This window comes from Phascolarctos cinereus, unplaced genomic scaffold, assembly GCF_003287225.1.
Source record: "Phascolarctos cinereus isolate Bilbo 61053 unplaced genomic scaffold, phaCin_HiC Scaffold_1;HRSCAF=81, whole genome shotgun sequence".
NCBI classification, from domain to species: domain Eukaryota; kingdom Metazoa; phylum Chordata; class Mammalia; order Diprotodontia; family Phascolarctidae; genus Phascolarctos; species Phascolarctos cinereus.
Genome location: NW_027555514.1, coordinates 16,894,244 through 16,915,630, shown reverse-complemented (window position 1 = coordinate 16,915,630; position 21,387 = coordinate 16,894,244). Strand labels below are relative to the sequence as shown.

The 21,387-nt window shown below is 44.7% G+C and overlaps 2 long non-coding RNA genes across 2 annotated transcripts; both read right to left on the bottom strand.

Annotated features, from left to right (window-relative positions):
• Positions 1–284: 284 nt before the first annotated feature.
• LOC110212994 (uncharacterized) lies at positions 285–1,456 on the bottom strand. The gene is made up of 2 exons (XR_002325843.2): positions 623–1,456; positions 285–522 (listed from the first exon to the last, which is right to left on the bottom strand). It is a non-coding gene; the product is annotated as an uncharacterized LOC110212994 (long non-coding RNA).
• A 6,169-nt stretch (positions 1,457–7,625) lies between these two features.
• On the bottom strand, positions 7,626–16,151 carry LOC110213143 (uncharacterized). The gene is made up of 3 exons (XR_002325901.2): positions 15,675–16,151; positions 13,285–13,607; positions 7,626–8,201 (listed from the first exon to the last, which is right to left on the bottom strand). It is a non-coding gene; the product is annotated as an uncharacterized LOC110213143 (long non-coding RNA).
• Between the last annotated feature and the right edge of the window lie 5,236 nt (positions 16,152–21,387).

The window sequence follows — 21,387 nt, the reverse complement described above, 5'->3', positions numbered from 1 at the left end:
AAAAAAAAAGTGGTGCAACGGGAAATAAGACCATGGCTCTAGAGTTGGGAGGAAGCTCAGAGGTCATTTAGTCCAAACTCGCTGTTTTACAGATGAGGAGCCTGAAGCCCAGAGGGATCAGTGACTTTAAGGTCATGCAGGCACCAAGTAGCTAAGCCATGTTTCCTTAGCTTTCTGCAGAGACATTTGCTGAGAAGTTATAGCAAGAACACAATTTACAAAAAATTTCCCCCTACCTGGAGGCATACTCTTTCATACCACCTTCTTCCCAGAGTAGAGCAGGCTCAACCTAAGAACCTTTACTGTAACATATTGGCCCAAATTCACTGCACATCTGAATGAGGCAGAGCCGATGAATAGGTCACTGTTCTCCCTCTTGGGTGCCCTCAGTCCACTGTTATGCTGTGTCAAGAAGGTTACTGGCAACTTCACTGTCTGCAGAATCCTGCAGGCACTCCAGTTCCCCGACTCTGGCATCTCAGTCTTCTGACAAGGTCATAGCCATGTCAGCTACTCTTTCACCTAAAAGCAAAGAAGAAAAGAACTGAAGCCCATAGTCATGTTGGTCCAGATGTTGAACTCCTGAGGCTTCTCCCTACCTGGAGGCTTACTTACTGCTCACCTTCCTCACTGGAAGGAACCAGGCAGAAAAGAACCCAAGTTCTCTGGATATAAGTCCAATGTTCTTTCCACTGAATGAAGCTACTGCAAACCCTCTTTTTGGTGATCTGATTTGCTCTCATTGGTTTAATTATTATCTATCGATCAACATTTATTACAGTCAGAACCAATAAATATTTACAATACGGTCTCCTGTCCACCCTCCCCATCCCTGGCTGCACCTTCACTCACTCTCCTCAGTGGAGGCAGGGGAGTTGGAATACTGCTTGGCTCCCATGCAACTTCCAGGTTCTTCCCCTTCCTCTCTTCCTCTAAGATTCATGTCATTCATACCTACTACCCAATCAAAATCCTGGTAGTTATTGTCTACATACCCCCAGAACACTCCCCTTCTTTCCTCAATGAATTAGACAGCTGGCTAACAATTTTCCTCTTCTCCCCAATTGCTGCCGTCACACTAGGGGACTTCAGCAAACATATTGATTCTCCCTCAAATGCCCTAACCACTCAATTCCCCAACCTACTCATTTCCCATGAGCTAGTCCTCTACCCCACCTCAGCCACACACAAAGACAATCATACCCTCATTCTTGCTATCACCCACAAATGCACCACGTCCATGTTCGAGGATTCTGAAATCCCCCAATCTGACCCTAATCTATTGGCTTTTCACCTCTCCCTCTCCATTCCCTCAGACTTCTAACATCTGTGAGACCCTGTGCTTAATCTCTGTCTGCTTATGATGAGGATAATAATAGCAACTTCTTAGAGTTGTTGTGAGGATTAAATGAGGCAACTTCCACTGGAACCTCAACAGGGCCCTCGCTGCTGCCTAGCAATCCTACTCTTTTTCTCTTATCAAGGCACACAAACCTTCTGATCCCTCCTCAAACCTCCCCTGACTTCCCACCCCCTCCCATTCTCAGTGAAGGGGTCCCTACAATTTGAAGTTACATAGAATCTTTTGTGTTCATTTATGTGAAGACGTGTCATATGACCCTGGCAGAATCTAACCTCCTCATGGAGGGCATTTTTGTCCTGACTCCTAGGTCAGGTCCCTGCACATAATAGGAATGGAATAAATGTTTGGAATTTGAATTTTTAACTGAGGTCAGTAGTGTTAAAGAGAAAATATTAATACTGTACTTTGCAATTAAGGTACAAGGTTGCCTAAGATAAGACAATTTCGTTTAACCTTATTTTAAACCCAAGCATTTCTAGCCTACAAAGACACATGTTCAAATCAACATTATCACCCACACTCTTGGACATCTCTCTGTCCCAAGATAATCCGAGTTAACATTCATAGAAATCCTGAACCAGGAAAAGGTCACCATAGGTAAATACAATTGGGGTTAACATTCCACCGACATTCCACTATTCTCCCTCCTATTCTTCTTTGATCACTTGGGTCAAGGACTGAAAGGATCTCTTTTCTAATAATTACTATTATCATTCTGATTTATCAGGGAGGGAGCTTCCCTGTGAGTGGGTCACAGGCCAGTTGCTTCTGGGGATGAGAAATCCAGAATGGAAAGGAGAGGGGTTTCCACTCTTTACCCATTACCTGAGATTTTACCTTTAGTCTTTACCGTTCACATATTTTCAAACTGAGAAAAGTCTAGATTTTAGATCAGAGAAATATTATTTCTTAATATTTCTAGAAAAACTGAGAAGGGAATTAATATGCTTCCATAACAGGCAGTCTGACTGGGCTTTCTTCTGTTCCGCATAAGATGAAGAGGAATGAGTCACTGGGACAAGAAAATACATACGTGAGTGAGTTGGAAAATAAATGTGACCTAGAGGATAAGTGAGAGGAGATAGAGAGTACTTCGGAAGGAATTAGTATGCAAACTGTGGCCCATATTTCCTCCAAGTTTAGAGCTCAGGTTAGGCTGGATTCAATCCTGAGGGCTTATCAGTCTTTTAAACTTGCTCCTCCAACTGAGAATTTGCTCTGGGATATCTCTTGAGCCCAAACTATAGGTCTTAGCCTTAGAGCCGGAAGGAACCTTAAAGGTCTAATTCCTTCATTGTATAGATAAGTAAGCCGAAGACCAGAGTGGTTAGTGCCCAAAGTCACATGGGTGGGGATTTCAACCCAGCTTCTCCGACTAGAAATCTAGGGCTATTTCTTCAGGATTGTGCTGCCTCTCAATATACGGCTCACATCTAGGTCTTCTTCAATGTAACTAGCTTGTTTTTTTGTTTTCCACAAATGTGACAGCCAGATAGTGCAGTAGATAGAGCACTAGGCCTGGAATCAGGAAGATTCATTTCATGAGTTCAAATCCAGCTTCAGACTCTAGGTGTATGACCCTGGGTGAGTCACTTAACATTGTCTGCCTTGGTTTCCTCATCTGTAAAAATGACCTGGAGGAGGAAATGGCAAAATACTCCAGCACTTTGCCAAGAAAACCCCAGATGGGGTTATTGAGATTTAGGGGTGCTGGAGATGGGGTATGGGCCCAAGCTGAGACCTTTGCCCCTTATCCCAAAAGAATTTGAGTCCCATTTGTTGAAGGGAGGAATGATGGAGATGGGATCTGAACCCCTAAAAAGAAAAAAAAACTTGTCTTTGGGATCTGGACCTCAAAAAGGAAAAGCCCTGGACTTTCCCACGTGGTCAAGTCTGGGGTATTCACCTGAGGCTGTAATCCACTCACCTGGCCTTTCATTGTGGCTATACCCACTCTCCCAATTCTGTTCTGTTACCTCTCCATTGTCCCTGGCCACTTCCCACCCTTAATCCCATCTAGACTCCATTCTCCCTTGGCCACATGGTCTAGGTGCCTGGAGTTCTGTTACCTCTAAATCATCCCAGCTTGCTGGCCACTCTCATTCAGATCCTCCCTAGACCCCTCTTCACAGTCACCTCAGACTACTTGGCCACTCCTAGATCCATCACACAGTCTTTCTGTATATAAAATTCATCTTGGCCACTATTAAGGTGCTTAGATTCAGTCTGGCCCATGGCTGAGATTTAATCTAGCCAGCCTGTTAATACCAGCATCACAAATATTCAGATTCCTTAAGAGTCTGGCCAATATGGCAGATCTTTATTACACGTTGTCTTTGGCTGAAAGAAGGCTTGGGTTGAATTCATTTGGGCAGGATCCACATGTCGCTATTTTGGGGGTCCCAGCACGCCTAAACCTCAACACTGGGAGCCCGAAATAGCAACTCAGGTCCTGCCTTGAATGAATTCAACCCAAGTTTTCTTTCAGCCAAAGACAAAGTTTATTAGAACACTGATCAAGGTGGGCATGATTCTAAAAATCTGTGCTAATGGCCAGACTTTTAAGGAATCTGAGTGATTTAATGGGGGGCAAGATGGACACTTATATATAGAAAAACTACGGGAAGATCTGGATGGGAGTGGACAGTAGGCTGGGGTGACTGGGAGGTATCAGAGTATAGAAGGAATTAAGGTTAAGCAGTGACCTGGGGCCATTCAGACAATGAAGGAAAGGCTGGACTAGGTTAGAGATTACAGAATTGGAGGTCTGGGCACAGGCCACAATGAAAGGCCAGTTGAAAGGATTATAGCCTCAAGCAAACATCAGAGACTTGGCTATGTGGGAGAGTTCAAGAAAAGTTAGGTGGGGGGGGGTTCCAGGGCCCATACCCCATCAGGGTCATGAGGAGTTGGACAACAACAGGTCCTGGGATTCCCAGATCCTGTATAGCGATCAAAGCAACAAGTGCATACACTCTAATGGACAACCTAAATTTCATCTCACAGAAAATGCAGCATGCACAAAGGACTCATGGAAGCCCAGAAACAAATAGGACACATAAAGCACTCCTGTAGCCCATTAATGATCAATACAATTCTTCATCTTGGAAGGGTCTCCCTTTTGATTTAGCATCACCCAAAGATTTGGATGCCTCATGGGAGGGAGTTAAGCTTGGGATTCCACAAGTAATACCCTATCATTCCAGTGAATCATTAGGTTTCCTGCAGGGTTCTATCTGGTCCCTTGAGATGTAGCGAGACCCTGTGGTTTAGAGTCCCCTAGGAAGGCCAACACACTTTACGGTTGCTGGACTGTTAAGCTGCTGCATCATCAAAATCAATAGGGAGGAGCAAAGTGCAGGTTTTCCTTCCCCACAGTTGTAACTCTCATTTCCTGTTGATCCTGCAGCTGTGGGGGGCCACGTGGATAATCCTGTTCTCTCTCCAAGAGGTCTGCTGCCCAGGATCTTTTCTCTCGGGAAGGCCAGATCCTTGAACTCAAGGTGGCTCTTGAGACATCCCCTGAGGTATGCGTCACTCAAGAAAACTCTCTCCTCTGTCTAGAATGGGCTCATTTTGCCTAAGAGATCAAAATCCACCTCCACCCCCTCCTCCACACAAGAGGCTATGGTCTGGGCAGATTGCAGCAATATCGAGAGCCTCAGCTTAACAGTAGTCCACAGTAGCAATGCCTACCTCTCTAGACACACAACAAAATTAGACAGGACAGAATGTTAATTTCATATTCCCTCCCTGTGCCCCTCTTTCTTTTAAACGCAAAAATTATTTACAGAAATCAGGAACAAGTGATTCTTAGAGGCGTCAAGGACTATTAGACAGACCTTGTTACTTTGGGAGGCTTGGCCTCCCAAAGACGTGAGAGAAGCAGTGATGACCTAAGATGATGCCGCAGGTGAGGGGCATGAGCGTATCCTCCAACATTACCAAAGCATAGCTAGTTACCCTAGTTACTGGGGCCACTAGGTGGAGCCATAGTGCATAGAGCACCAGAGCCTGGAGTCAGGAGAACCTGAGTTCCAACCTCAGATACTTACTAGTTGTGTGAAACTGGGCAAATCACTTAACCCTATTTGTCTCAATTTCCTCGTGAGCTGGAGAAGGAAATGGCAAACCACTCCAGTATCTTTGCCAAGAAAACCCCAAACAGGGTCACAGGGAGTCAGACAGGACTGAATAACAGCATGGCAGTTACCCAACCACCTGAACAGATTCTTTACCAATTTGGAATCCTCATCAACAGATTAACTGAATATGTATGCAGCTAATACTATTTGTAAGGTTGCCAGGAGAGCAGGGGCTGGAGGTAAAGCCCCACAGTTATTGCTGTCCTACCGGGCTCATGCCTGGGCCAGGATCTGTGCAGTCTGTGATGATCACAGGGATGGAACCATGCAAGGGGATGTGCCATCTCCAGACCAAGCGATTGGTCAGATTTAGGTCTCTACCAATCCAGAGGATGAAATGACAAAGCTGGCATCAGTCCAAGGTCCCAAAGCTCATTTGTGCCATTTCTTGGGGTGACTCAGTGGAAATTTGCTGGGCAAATGGGAAGGTTGTTCTAGACACATCCTGGACCCAAAGGTTGGCAGGTCCTGCCCACTTTAGGACTTGGAGAAGACTCAAGATGAGCACAGTGCTTGGCACACACTAAGTACTTAACATATGTTTGTTGACCACATAAACCAGACAATGCTGGTAAACTGTTACTACTAGCTTTCCAAAAACTGAGGCTGGATTTGAATTCAGGTCCTCCTGACTCCAGGGCCCGGTACTCTCTCCACTATGCCACCTAGCTGACCCCATAATTAACATTTTACATTTTAAATGAACATTTTCTCCATTTTCACAAGTCTAGACAATGAAGCAATAAATCAAGGCTTGATTCTAGCATTTGTCACTATTCAAGGTATAGATGCTGGCCTGGATTTAGCAGTTGGCTCTTAGGAGCCAGTCCAAGCTAACCCCGACACATTCACATGAGGCTGTCCTTCCTTTCAGTAGAGAGGCAGTAAACAATGGCTCCGGATAGGACATACGGTGCCTGTCATGGACGTGTTCGGGGTTTTGTTTAATATAGTTTCTGGTCACATAGAAGGGTTTTACCAGGAAGGCGGGGGAAAGGGCACAGAGTATTTAGCAAACTTTATAAAGCACCAATAAGCCATTTTAAAAGAAGAAATCAACACTACTGTAACTGGAAATAGTGGTCAGGAAGATTCACAGGCAAACACTCAGGCAATAAGATATGTTAAGGGCCTATCTGTGCCAGGCACTGTGCTAAGCTCTAGGGATACAAATGTAAGCAAAAAGAACCAGCTGTTACCCTCAAGGAACTTATAGTCCACTGGTGGAAGATAACACAATAAGAGGAAGCTGAAAGGGGGAGGGGATGGAGAATGAAGGTCAGCCAAATGGGGCCTTGGTAGCAAATTCCTGGGCGTCAGAAGCTCAGCTGGGAGGGAAATGAGGCTTGGGCCTGATCCCAAGATGGAGGCCCTGGAAGGAGCTCACTTATGAGAGAAGGAGGCCAGTGTGGCGGGAAGGGTGAGGGTCCCAAGGCCTGAGGGAAGCTCCAGGGCAAGAGGGCAGCTGACTATGGTGGCAACATCCTTAGAGTCAGAAGCACAACGTTTAGGCTTTATTTGCTTCTTTTTCAGGAGTTATTCTAAGAGCCCACAGCCCAGCTCTGAGATTGACTCAAGGAGTTTGTCCACTTTTCCCTGCAAACACCTTGCATTTTGATCTGTAATCTGGCATATTTAAGAGTGTCTCACTTTTCTGGGGGCAAGGTGACTTATAACATCAATAAACAAATAGCATTCGGTGGGGGTCTGACAGCCCTTTCAGCCTGGGAGGGCTGCCAAAATTTAGAGATCCATCAGGAGATAAATTTGAACCTGGTCTCTCTCTCCTTGACCAGAAGTCAATTTGACAGCTTGTGAGGAATCTCCATTGGAGAAGGAATCTGACAGCTGGCATCAGGTGCTGAATGGGGTAGTCCTGTGCTTGGGGGACCCAGTGGCACAAGTGTCCCAGAGGTAAGATCAGGAAGCTGCAGCAGCAATCCGTAATAGGACTGTGAATCTATGGTGTCTGATAAGACTGAAGGTAGGTTTCCTCTGTGTCTTCCCAACGTACATCCTTTGTGGCTTCCTACTGCAAAGGAGGTAGCAATAATAATTTTAATAATAATAACAATCTTGTGCCCAAGATGCCATCAGAGAGCCTCCAGAGGACGAGCTGACATCCAAAACTTTTATTCAATTACAAAAAGCAGTTATTTTATTTTCTTCCATAGATTACAGAACATTAACTGTGAATGAAAGAGTGCTAAGGCATTTATTAAGTACTTAACAATGTGCTAAGCACTGGGTATACAAATATAAAAACATGCTCATGAGAGAAGGCGCGTAGGGAGAGGGAGCTGGCAGGCCGTGTGCAGTGGGATGGAGTGTGGAATTATCTGGGCTTCTCCTCCAGGTCCCGGCTACACTCATCAGGGTGCCAGAGACAATCAACCGTGGCCCTTCCCCTTCCTTGGTATCCTTTGTCCCTCTGATTGGAGGCTGGAGCCATAAACTCTTCCTTTTAAGGCAGTGGGCTAGGGGTTTTCCAGCCTGATACACTCCCCCATCCAGACACTACTTCAGCCCACCCATCCCCACCTTCTTCAGCTTTCTTTTAAGTGTAATCAGCCTTGGGGGCGTAGTGGATGGAGCACCAGCTCTGAAGTCAGGAGGACCCGAGTTCAAATCCAGCCTCAGACCTGACACTTACTAGCTGTGTGACCCTGGGCAAGTCGCTTGACCCCAAATGCCTAAAAAAAAAAAAAAATAAATAGGTGTAATCAGCCTTCTTTAGATTGTAAGCTCCTAGGGGGCAGGGCCTGTCTTTGTTTTTAGTATTTATATCTCCTGTGCTTATCACTGTGCCTGGCCCATCTGTCCCTGCTTAATACAGGTTTATTGAATTTAAGGACATGGCTGTGACTTAGAGACTTGTTTCTAAGCCAAATAAGGAGAAAACTCACCCAGTAGAGCCCAAGAATCCTGAATAACAGCAGGACAGTGATTTGTCCCCTAACAATTTCTGTCTGAATCCCATCAAAAAAGGAGAAGATCTAGACAAATGAAAGCAGGAACTAACATCTCTCTCTGTGACTCCATCTCTGTCTCTCTCTTCTGTCTCCTTCCCACCTCCCCCTCCTCTCCTCCTCAACTTCTCCCCCCCAACTGTTATAATGCTTCAAGATTTGCAAAATGCTTCATGTCTATGATCTCATCTGAGGCTATGAGGAAGGGGCTACTGGAATTATCCCCATTTTATGAATAAGGGCACTGAGGTTCTGAGAGGAGAAGTCAATTGTCCAGTCACACAGAAAGCAAGTATGTGAGGCCAGATTCATAGGATCACAGCTTTCAACCTGGAAGGGACTTACGCCTTGACCGAGTCTTTAAATGGGAATGCTGGGGCTCAAATTGGAGAAGGGATGTAAGGTCACATAGTCATTGAGTGGCATTGCTGGGATTTGAAGCCAGATTTTTTTCCCCCCATATATTTTATTTACTAAATTAAATACTTCCCAATTACAAATAAAAAAAAAAATTAACATTCATTTTTGAAAATTCTGAGTTCCTCATTGTCTCCCTCCTTCCCACCTCACAATGCTTCTTGGGAAGGCAAGCAATTCTATATCAATTATACATGTGAAGTCATGCAAAACATTTCCATATTAGCCATGCTGTAAAAGAAAAGACGGAAAAAAACCCCCCAAGAAAAACAAAGTAAAAAAAATATTCTTCATCCTTCATTAAGAGTTCATCTCTCTGAAGGTGGATAGTATATTTTATCATACATGCTTTTTGTTATAAAGATGACCCCAGACTCAGTTCCGAAGACTGGTGTCTCAAAGACTTTTTATTAAAGACGTTGAAGTGTGCCATTTCGATTCTCTGGAGAAGCAAGTGCACTTCTTGGAAGGACAGAAAATGCACAGGGTAAAAGAAGCCAGAACAATCTTTATAGTTAGTAATTGCCTAACTCCTCCCTTCTGGATCAGGATTGGTCGTAATTCTTCCGGGTTACAATCTTCCTCATATGCCCCACCTCGAACATACATTATGTGCCTAGAATTGTGTTATCACTCCCCTCCTTGGACAGAGAAGTTAGCCTTTCTGTACTGATTTCCTATCTACTTATGTGGAAACTTAACTCTTTCATTTCTCACACTTAAATTGTCTTGGATCCATTGTTTTGATAGGAGTTGCTAAGTCTTTCACAGTTGATCATCATACAATATAACGTATATAAAGTTCTTCTGATTCTGCTCACTTCACTTTGTATCATTTCATAAAAGTCTTCTCAGGTTTTTCTGAAACTGTTGCTCTTATTATAACACAATACTATATTATCACAATCATATACCACAACTTATTCAGTGATTGCCTAATTGATGGGCATCCTTTAAATTTCTAATTTTTTGCCACCACAGAAAGAGCTGCTTTAAATATTTTTTGCATATATTGATCATTATCTTTCTCTCTCTCTCTCTCAGATACAGACCTGTATTGCTGGGCCAAAGGTGAAGCCAGATTTTCTAACTAAAACCCAACCCTCTGGTAGCACTGTGCCCTTCAGTGAAGGCTATAATCCACATATAACATAATCAACTATAATCTGCAGCCTGGACAGGAATGTCTCTAGTCACAAGCATTTCCTAACATCTGGGTGCATTATTGGACACACAGTCCATCCATCCACCCACCCACCCACCCATCCATCCATCCAAACACACACACATGAATTCTTCTCCCACTCCCAAACTTAATTTTGCAGGGTTGGAGGTATGCTATTAGAAGGAACAGCAAATGTAAATGTGTGGTGGTAGGAACAAGACAGCTATTGGGGACAAAGGACTTGTTACCTTGGCCTAAACAGTATGTCCACATCAAATCAATAAGCAGTTATTGTATGTGCTAAGCACACATGAAAGGGATCTGAAAGAGAGGTTCAGGGGAAGTACCCTGGCATGGTAGGAGCCAGAAAAGGAAGTGAGTGATGAGGCTTTCTCTTTTGTGTTTGGCCGGTTCTATATGGTCAGCTGGAAGGCCTGCGCCCAGCACAGCAGCCTCATTATGTTCCTGCAGGAATACTTTCATGATTGCTACCCATCCTGGTGCCAGAAGGCTAAGCTAATTTCCCAGAGAGCAATATTCCTAAGATTTCATAATGAAAATTGGAATTTCTTTCCAATCTAACTTGCTTTTGTAATGAATTGGCAGGAAGCAATGAAATCTTTTTTTTTTCAAATATAAATTTACTTATTTTTAGTTTTCAACATTCACTCCCACAAGTTTTTGAATTCCAAATTTTCACCCCATCTCCCCCTCCCCCACCCCAAGATGGCATGCATTCTGAATATCCCTTCCCCTAGTCTGTCCTCTCTTCTATCTCTCTCCCCTTCTCTTATCCCCTTCCCCTTCTATTTTCCTGTCAGGCAGGATAGACTTCTGTACCCCATTTCCTGTATTTCTTATTTCCCAGTAGTATGTGAAAACATTTTTTTAAAACACGTTTTTAAAACTTCAGGTTTCAAATTTTCTCTCTTCCTCCCTCCCCACCCACCCTCATTGAAAAGGCAAGCAACTCAATATAGGTTGTACACGTGCAGTTATGCAAAACACGTCCATAGCAGACATGTTGTGAAAAACTAACTCTATTTCCCTTAATCTTATCCTGCCCTCCCATTTATTCTATTCTTTCTTTTCACCCTGTCTCTCCTCAGAAGTATTTACTTCTGATTACCCCCTTTCCCAATCTGCCCTCCTCTCTATCATCCCCCTGCTCTCTTGTCCCTTTCTCCCCCTATTTTCTTGTAGGGTAAGACAGATTTCCATACCCAATTGAATGTGTGTATTTTATTCCCTCCTTAAGCCAAATCCTATGAGAATAAGATTCACTCATTCCTTCTCACCTTCCCCCGTTTCCCCTCCACTGTAAGAGACTTTTCTGTTGTTTTTTTTTGAGGTAATTTACCCCATTCTACCTCTCCCTTTCGTCTTCTCCGAGTATAATCCTCTCTCATCCCTTAATTTTATTCTACAGATATGACCCCTTAATCTTCAACTCACCCTGTGCCCTGTATCTATCTATCTATGTATACATACATATAATTTTTTTCCTCCAACTACCCTAATACTGACAAAGGTCTCATGAGTTATAAATATCATCTTTCCATGCAGGAATGTAAACAGTTCAATCTTAATAAGTCTCTTATGATTTCTCTTTCCTGTTTACCTCCTCATGTTCCACTTGAGTCCTGTATTTGAAAGTCAGATTTTCTATTCAGCTCTGCTCTTTTCATCAAGAATGCTTGAAAGTCCTCTATTTCACTGAATGACCATTTTTTCCCCTGAAGGATTATACTCAGTTTTGCTGGGTAGGTGATTCTTGGTTGTAATCCTATCTCCTTTGCCCTCTGGAATATTATATTCCATGCCCTGCAGTCCTTTAATGTAGAAGCTGCTAAATCTTGTGTTATCCTGATTGTGTTTCCACAGTACTTGAACTGTTTCCTTCTGGCAGCTTGTAATATTTTCTCCTTGACCTGGGAACTCTGGAATTTGGCTATAATATTCCTAGGAGTTTTCCTTTGGGGATCTCTTTCAGGAGGAGATCTGTGGATTCTTTCAATTTCTATTTTGCCCTCTGGTTCTATATATCAGGGCAGTTTTCCTTGATAATTTCTTGAAAGATGATGTCTAGGCTCTTTTTGATCATGGCTTTCAGATAGTCCAATAATTTTTAAATTCTCTCTCCTGGATCTATTTTCCAGGTCAGTTGTTTTTCCAATGAGATATTTCACATTGTTTTCTAATTTTTCATTCTTTTGGATTTGTTCTACTGTGTTGTGATTTCTCATAAAGTCACTATCTTCCAATTGCTCTATTCTAATTTTTAAGGAAGTATTTTCTTCAGTAAGCTTTTGGACTTCCTTTTCCATTTGGCCAATTTTGCTTTTTAGGGCATTCTTCTCCTCATTGGCTTTTTGGACCTCTTTTGCCATTTGGGTTAGGCTTTTTTTAAGGTGTTATTTTCTTCAGTATTTTTTGGGTCTCCTTTAGCAAGCTGTTGACTTGTTTTTCATGATTTTCTTGCATCACTCTCAGTTTTTCCTCTACTTCCCTTACTTGCTTCTCAAAATCCCTTTTGAGCTCTTCCAAGGCCTGGGACTGATTCATATTTTTCTTGGAGGCTTTGGATGTAGGAGCTTTGACTTTGTTGTCTTCTTCTGGTTGTATATTTTGATCTTCTTTTTCACCAAAGTAAGATAATATAGTCTGACTCTTTTTGCGCTGCTTGCTCATGATCCCAGCCAATTACTTGAGTTTTAAACTCTTTGTTAAGGTAAGAGTCTGCTTCCAATGTGGAGAATGTACTGTCCCAAGCTTCAGGGGTTTGTACAGCTGTTTTCAGAGATACTTGTAGGGACCTGTAAATTTTCAGTTCTTCCAAGGTGGTATGATAAGGGGCGAGGTGTTTACTCCTTTCCTGGCCTGTGACCACAAGTATTCCTTTCTGTCCTGTAACTGTGAGGAGGGTTCCTCTCCACAGCCACTCCAAGCTCTACCATGCCAGCGCTCCTCCTCACCCCAGCACCGCTGCCCAGAACTGTGACCCAGATCCAAACAGGGGCAAAGCAAGAGATTCCTGCCTCAGCACTGGCAAAGAGATCCCTGCAATCCCTCTCTGATCAGCCACTGGATTCCCCCTCAGTCTGTGGGCTGGAAGCTCGGGAAGCAGCTGCCCCCCCCCCCACCCCGGGCCACGCTCTTGGGGAATGGAGCTGAAACCCCGCCTTCCTGTCTCAGCACCGACAGAAACAGACTTTTCCCACTGACCTTCTAAGTTGTCTTTGGCATTCATGGATTGAGGAGTCTGGAAACCGCCACAGCTGCCTGAGATTCAGTCCTCTGAGGCCTGCTCCAGGTTCACTGTGGCCTGTGCGCCCATGCTACGCTGTGCTGCGCTCGCAGTACGGCGCGATACACCTTTCTGATCAATCATGCAGGTTGTCTTGGGCTGGAAATTTGTTTCACTCTGTCTTTTTGTGGGTTCTGCTGCTTCAGAATTTGTTTAGAGCCATTTTTTATGAGTATTTGGAGGGGTTTGGGGGAGAGCTCAAGCAAGGCACTGCTTTCACTCCGCCATCTTGGCTCCGCCCCTGGAAGCAATGAAATCTTCATCAGCCTCTACTCTGCAAATGCCCAAATCCTTTTCTGTAGGTTACAATGTAAATTTATGTGCCACCCATGGGGCACGTGGGATGGCAAGGGTCAAGTTTCTCATAAAAATAAAGAAACAGGAAAGAGAAATGGTCACCACCTTGTCACACTTCTAGGGCAGGATCCACCCTCCCCCTGCAAAGAGCTTCAGTAGCTCCCTACTGCCTCAAAGGTGAAAGCACAGACTCCCCCGCTGGGCACGTGAAGCCTCGTCCAGTCTGGCTCAGCCTGCGTTTGCTGATCCTTGATGTTACTTCCTCTCGGGCTCTCCATTCTGGCCCACCCATCTCCATACGCCATGACTTTGTACAAGGCGCCCTCCAGGCAGGGAATTCTCTCCTCACTGCTGTCTGCTGGAATCCCTCATTCCCTCCCAGGCACAGCTCAGGGGCCCCCTTTCTGATTCTCCTGCTTGGGTAGGTGCTACCCACCCCAAGAATGACTTGATGTCGACTCTGATTCTTCTTGTCTTTGACCATACAGTATTTCCTCCATGAGAATGTCCATTCCTTGTCTTTCCTTAGTGCCTTCCATAGAGCAGTAAAAGCTTGTGGAATTGAACTGAACAGAGTGGGATACAGAGGCAGCTAGGTGATGCAGTGAATAGAGTGCTAGACTTGGAATCAGGAGGACCTGAGTTCAAATCCTGATCAGACACTAGCTGTATAACCTTGTGCAAGTCAGTTGACCTCTGCCTCAGCTTCCTCAACTTTAAATGAAGACAAAAATAATAACACTGCCCTCCCATCCTTTTGTAAGGGTCAAATGAGATAACATATATAGAAAGTGCCATATAAATGCTAGTTATTATTTTCATGAAGTTGAATCCAGTTTGATCTGAGAGGGTCATGGACTGGCTCCCAAGGGCATTAGTTACTGAGGAGTCATGTCATGTACCTCCAGGTGGTTCATGGACTGAACCTGAAAGGTAGGCAGGGATTCCTGAAAGTGGAGATGAGGAGGAAGAACTTTACAGGGACGGCAAGTGCAAAGCCAGAAGATGGTCCTTTGTGCTCTACAGCACAGGGATTGTAGATGAGCAACGTGCAAAGAGGAGAAGAAACTGGAAATGGAGGAAGGGGCTGGTAAACGTCTTTAAAAAAAAACCACCTCGGTCCCCCCAGGCTTCTCTGGCTAGGATCTGCAGAGCCTGAGTTTTAGACCCTCCTCCGTAATCCTGGGCATATCAGTGAAGCTCTGAGTGTCCCAGGCATAGGCCAGCCTAGTTTGAAAACCTTGCACGGTAATGCACCCTGGGAGACTGCAAAAGGAATGTCCCCCACGGTGTGTGTGGAAGGGTGAGGGGCAGCCCCAGGTCTCTGCAGGCCAGCGCTTCCAGGCATTTGCCTTGAACAGTCACAAATCTGCAGCAGTAAAAGGCACTTCTTCAAAGGGAAAAATCACCAATCTGGTTTTTTTTTTTTAAATGACAGCAGAAATTGCTCAAGAAGCCATTTACCTGAAAGAGCTCTCTGATGATGGAACTCCCTCCCTCCCACACAATTCCACTCCAGCTGAGGAGCCTTGCTACTTTCCTCCTAGCTTGTGTGAAGACTGTAGGATCAGTGATCTTATAAGATTGGAGCTCCAACAGTGGCTGAGTCATTTCAGTTGTATCCTACCCTTCATGACCCCATTTGGGGTTTTCTTGGCAAAGATACTGGAGTGGTTTGCCATTTCCTTCTCCAGTTCATTTTACAGATGAGGAAACGGAGGCAAAGATTAAGTGACTTGCCCAGCGTCACACAGCTAGTAAATGTCTGAGGCTGGATTTGAACTTAGGTCCTCCTCATGCTAGGGCCTGCACTCTATCCACTGCACCACCCAGCTCCAACAGACCTCAGCTGAAACCCCATTTTATAGAAGAGCAATCTAAGGCTCAGAAATGAAAGGACTTGCTCCAAGTATATGGGAGCAGGCATCGAAGCCCAGCTTCTCTGACCCAAAAGCCAAGGGAGACTTCTGGTGTGGTAGTGCTGAGGTCTAGAGGCAAGGTGCTCACATACCTGGAAATAGATAGTGAAAGCACTTTCAAGGTGGCACTTTCTGTAGACTGGCACCAAGTGGTCACTTCGAAATCACTCTCCACACATTAATTCAGCTCCTACTTAATAAATGGTTGTTAAATTAAAGTGCTCGTAGAATACTATCCAAAGAGACAGGTGTGGATCTACTCTTTGAAAGTGATGCCGCATCTTACTACCTGAGAGAATAGAACAAAAGATGATGTCAGCAAGCCAGGATTTCTGACTTTTTCCATGTCAGTTATTATTGGAGCTAATTATTGGACTGTACTGGATTTCGAGCAGGAAGTGTGCTTAGAGAGCTAGTCTTACTTTCCTCATTTTACAGGAAACTGAGGCCCAAGGTTAAATCTAGAGTAAGTAGAAGAGGCAGGATTCAAACCCAGGTCTTCCACCTCCAAAAACAGCACTCTTTCCACTATTACCAAATTGTGAAGAAATGAGAAAAAGGATTTTAAAGATTACCTTGACTGTGGCTCTTAACCTGGGGTTCAAAGATCCCCAAGGGGTTTATAGACAGATTTCAGTGGTCCAGGAACTCTGATAGGAAAAAAGAATTACATCTTTATATTAATGAATCTCTAACTGAAACTTAGCATTTCCTCAAATTATTTAAAAGGCAACTCTGAGAAGGAATCCATGACACAGAAAAGGTGAACACCTCCTGTCCTAGCACCTCCTTACCTGCCTGACACAAGACACATGAGGAAACGGGGCCCTTATTGGGTCAAGCAATACTCCCTAGGCTCTAGAGCTGCTTAATGGCACAAGGACAGGGTGGGGAGAAGCCTCAGCAGGAGCATCCGCACATTGTCATCAATTAGAAAGAGGATGTCTGCTAAGCTATGGATATGTCCTCCACGCTCCCTGGTCCATGTTTTAAAAATCTCCCTTAGTTTTCTTAATTCATCCCATCTTAATCAATCTGTAGTCTACTGGAGCCAATCCATGGACCATTTAATGCATAAATTATACCGAAGAAGAAGGTGAGTTGCCAATCAACCTCGATGGTACATGACTAGCCAAGATCTTTGCCTTTTGAAAGAAAAATGGGAGTTAAGATTAGACCAGATGACCCCAAAAGCGCCCTCTAGGTCCCAAATCTATGATCTGTTAAGTAGGCTGTTCTTTGTAAAAGTCCGAGTATCGTAGACCTGGAGGAAATTCTGAACAAATGCTCCAGGAAGGACTGTCACTTGCCTATGTTTTCCCATTTTTGGTGTGGGGGAAACAACAAAACTCAGAACCTCAGCTATTCTACCCTTTTTCCACTTTTTACATTCACATGCTAGGAAATTTGGGACAAGCAATATGTCATCGCTGATAGAGCTGGCCTTAAAGCTGAAATCTGCCTCTGAAACATATTGGTTGTGTGACCCCTGAATCACACTCAGTGCCCGAGGCAACTCTCCGAAGACTACAGCTGCAGAGGAGGGGCTAGTCTACATAGGTAGATGGAGTTTCCCATACAGGTGAAATCACAGGTCTGGACACACACACACAAAAAGTGGATACAAAGAAAAAAACAGAATATTCTTAGACCACTTTTGCTGCCCAGAAATGGCAGGATACAATCAGAGATTTGTGATCAGAAAGGAGATTTCCTGGGACAAGAGCCCATCTGCTTTCTCCAGGTCTCAGCTCCTACGATCAAAAATGTGCACAAATGCAGCTTCCCTGAGTCCCTTGGCTTGCTGGTTATCATCTGAGTGCCTCTTCTCCAAGAACAAGCAATGGGTATGAAACAGGCAACGGTCCTGATTTCCATCCCCAAAGGCTTTTCTGGAATGTCACTGTCCTTCAACTCGGTTTGCAAAGAGTTTTACTCTTTTTTTTCTAGGTCTCTAAAAAGCAAGCTAATGGAAGGCTGCCATTTTGTAGCCTCATACATCTGCGCCAGGTTGAAAGGCTCCTCTGAAGATCATTCTTTATGAGACAAAAAGATTAAATGAAATAAAAACAAATTAATTTAATTATGTACATCATCCTAACGACCACCTAATGATTGGTTCTGAGTCATTTCAGTTAAAAAGTTTTTATCAGCATAATAAAAATTCACCATTTTGGGGTGAATGAGTCACACTCCCCACTCCTCCATGCTGGTAACATGTACTTGACTTGTCTACAAACTAAGTCTGGATCAAAAGCCTCTCACAGGAAAGGAAATCTCCACTGAGCATAGAATTTGCAATCCCAAAGCTGGTTTCTTCTACCTCTTGGACAGTCTTGATTTCATTCATGGACTCCTTTCCCTGTGCCAAAGAATCCAGAAGCTGGGACATAGCAAAATTGTAGCACTTTTTTTTTTTTAGTTAAATGACTTGCCCAGGGTCACACCGCTGGTAAGTGTCAAGAGTTTGGTCTGAGGCCGGCTTTGAACTTGCGTACTCCTGACTTCAGGGATGGTGCTCTATCCACTGCGCCACCTAGCTGTGCCACACTTTTCTATTTATTCTAATTCTTAGCTCCAGAGCTTGTAATTTTTATCTCCTGATTCATTCCTTTCTTCTAGGCATTCGTGGAGTGCTTGTGGAAAATCCATTCCCCCCCCCCTTAAGTCTCTGCTTTTTTTTTAAGATAGTACACAGAGAATGCCAGCTATGGAATCTCCACAATTACTAATTATAGAGTTTTAACAAGAACAATAAACACAATTCCTGCTGTCTTTGGCGTGTCGTTGATTCAAAGCGAGAGCTGTTTATCAGCAGCGCTACAGCAATCAGCCTCACAAGGAGAATGTAGTACAATGCAGACACGAACGTTGACATGTACAGCGCTGCTTCTAACAGTAGCAGCCGGCTGTCTGGCCCTCACTGGCTGCTCCTGGGGCTTTTGAGGCTTCCAAAGAGCCGTCCACTCTTACTGCCTTTGCATACAGAGTTTTGTGCAGGCCTATCTGGAAGAGTCTAGGGCTGCTCTCTCATCACACTGGCCACCCTTGTCTCTACTGCCCCTGAACTTTGGGCTGACTTTTCTGCAATTCTGGGGTGGGAGTAGTGTGAGTCTCATCGGATTCTTGTTATTTGGTCTGGTGCAAACTGGGGGTTTTTTGTTTAGTAGGCATGGGGGAATAGATGGTCTGTCTCCTGTCTAGGCAACCATCTTTGCTGGAAAGTTCCTTGATGTATTTTCAGGAAAAACTAGCCCCGCCTCCAGGGCAGATGTCATTCCTCTTTACAGAGGAAGTATCTGGTTAGGAGGTGGTCTTCCAGCTCTCAGCCTGAGTCTTGGCGTGCCATTATTTCCTTCAAGACCATGGAGGCTCACAGACTTTAGGCCAGCAAGGGCCTCACAGAGCATCTTGTCCAACTGAGGAGCACAAAGGTCACTCGGCTTTGAAGGCAAACTTGCACTGATTCCCAACACAGCATCCTTCCCGTTGTCTCCAGCTCCCTTCAGTTTTGGGCCCCAGCATTTAGGACACCGATAACTTGGAAAGCATCCAGAAGAAGGTAATCAGCATGGTGAAGGGACTCATGATGATGACATTTGAGGATGAAAGATCGAGGGATGTAAGAGACCAGGGCAAGGGGAAAGCACGAGAACTCTTGTCCACTATTACACACTGGACAGAGCTCTGGCCTTGGAGTCAGGAGAGCCCTGGTTCAAATCCTGCCTCAGATGCTAGTTCTGTGACCCTGAGCAAGTCACAGCTTCCCAGCCTCAGCTGCCTCGTCTGTAAAACAAGGGAGAGGGACTCAATGACCTCCGAGGCCCCTTCTAGGACTAAATCTATGATCTTATTCAGTGTCTGAAGGCTGTCTACCACGAACAAGAGGGTTTGGACTGGTTCTGCACAGCCTCAGCAGAACCTGGGCAGTGCCAAAGTCCTCCTTATGTAAGCTATTCAAAATCAAGATATGAAAAAAAGAATGTTAAAATTGTTTTCACACGTAACTGGGAAAAATAAAATATTTTTTAAAAAAAGCTATCCAAAAGTGGAATGAGCTGGCTGACTGGGTCTTAGCCATGGGCCCACCCTCAACTGGGTCAAGGATCCAGTTAAGTGCTTACTATCTGCTAGGCCCTGTACCAAGGAATGGGAATGTACATACAAGCAAAAAAACAAAGTCCCTGTCCTCAAAGAGCTTACACTCTTAATGGGGAAGACAACACATTAACATTAACGAAAGATAAAAAAAGTGTGGTGGGGGGAAAGGGGTGGAGGTACCCACACAAAGGCAAGTAAAGTCATGCCAAGACAACTATGGCTGGTCTAGGCACTTCCTCAAAAGGGAGGGAGAAATTCACCAAGGGCAGGGCTGTAGGGGCAAAAGCATCCTCCAGGATAAAAACGTAAGGAAGATTCAGGTTGAGAGCTGGAGGACCACCTCTTAACCCTAGGCATTTCCTCTGAATATAGGGGCAACATCCACCCTGTAGGCCAGACCAGTTTTTCCTGAAAAGGTACCGAGGAGGAACTTCTAGCTGAGTTGGCTGCCTGGGCCATATGGCCTTCTAGCAGAATGCTGACTAACCTTGTTTGACGTGCTTTACAGAGAATCGGCCCGGGATCAGAAAAGTGACTGCAACGGGGCTGTTTACCACAATGCCTCACTCTCCACACTGCAGAACCTTCCCCCTCTCAAGACGAGGGGTGCCACTGACCCTCAAGTGGCCCACGTGCAGTCATGGGGGTCCTTCGACTGAATGCTTGTTGGCCACAAATCTCCAGTTAAGAACAAGAGGCAACTTATTTTTGGAGGCAATCAAGGTTAAGTGACTTGCCCAGGGTCGCACAGCTTGTACGTGTCTGAGGCCGGACTTGAACGTGGGTTCTCCCGACTTCAGAGTCAGTGCTCTAGTCGTCTGTCCAAAAAGCCAACACTTCTTAAAAAAGAGAGGATTAGATCTCCCTTCCAAGCCTTTATCTCACAATCTAAGACTCCCAACTTTGCTGGGAGTCCTCTCTTGTTTCCCTCTAGCTTTGCTCCTTTTCACAGGAACCCAAGTGCAAGATGTTCCTGGCGCTCCTGGGAGACCAAAGCAGGCCAGTATTTCTCCAGTAGCTACCTTCGTTGAAACCATTTTAATGAGAGCTCATCACACGGGGCAGAATTAGGAAGGGCGGCTCGATCTGCCACATCTTCCTCCCCCAGTTCCTCCTCTCCACCTGTCCTGGTGTCCTGTCTAGAAGGTGGTACCTGCCAGATGCTAGCTCTGTGACAGGAGGAATACTGAACTGTGCTGGAACAGATGTGTCAGGGCAGACCCTGACATCACCCCAGCCCCTGTCACCTTCAAGCTCCTCCCCAAGAGAGAGAATTTAGGGCCTCAAGCCAATGGTATTTTATACATTTTAACCATAAGCTGTAATTGGAAGCCAAAATTAGTAAAGGGGAGTAAGATAATGTAGAAATCTATAACATTACATATCAAAGGTCACTATGTAGGGTCAGAGAATTCAAGCTGACTGTAATGATCAATCTTGTTCCTGAAGAACACGAACAGGATTTGTCTAACCCCAAAGGCCCAAAGAGGGATCACTCAGACCAAGTTGCTAACAATTTGCCCAAATTCCTTGGCATGGCCACTGTTAGGAAATGAACATAGTGAGTCACAGACACAGGAAGTATCGCATGAACTGATGGAAAAGTGAAGGAAGCAGAACCAGTGTAGATTCGATCGCAGTAACGTATGAATGACAATTACTCATCTCGTGGGGTGCTGGTGGGAGCCTATGGGCACAAACACT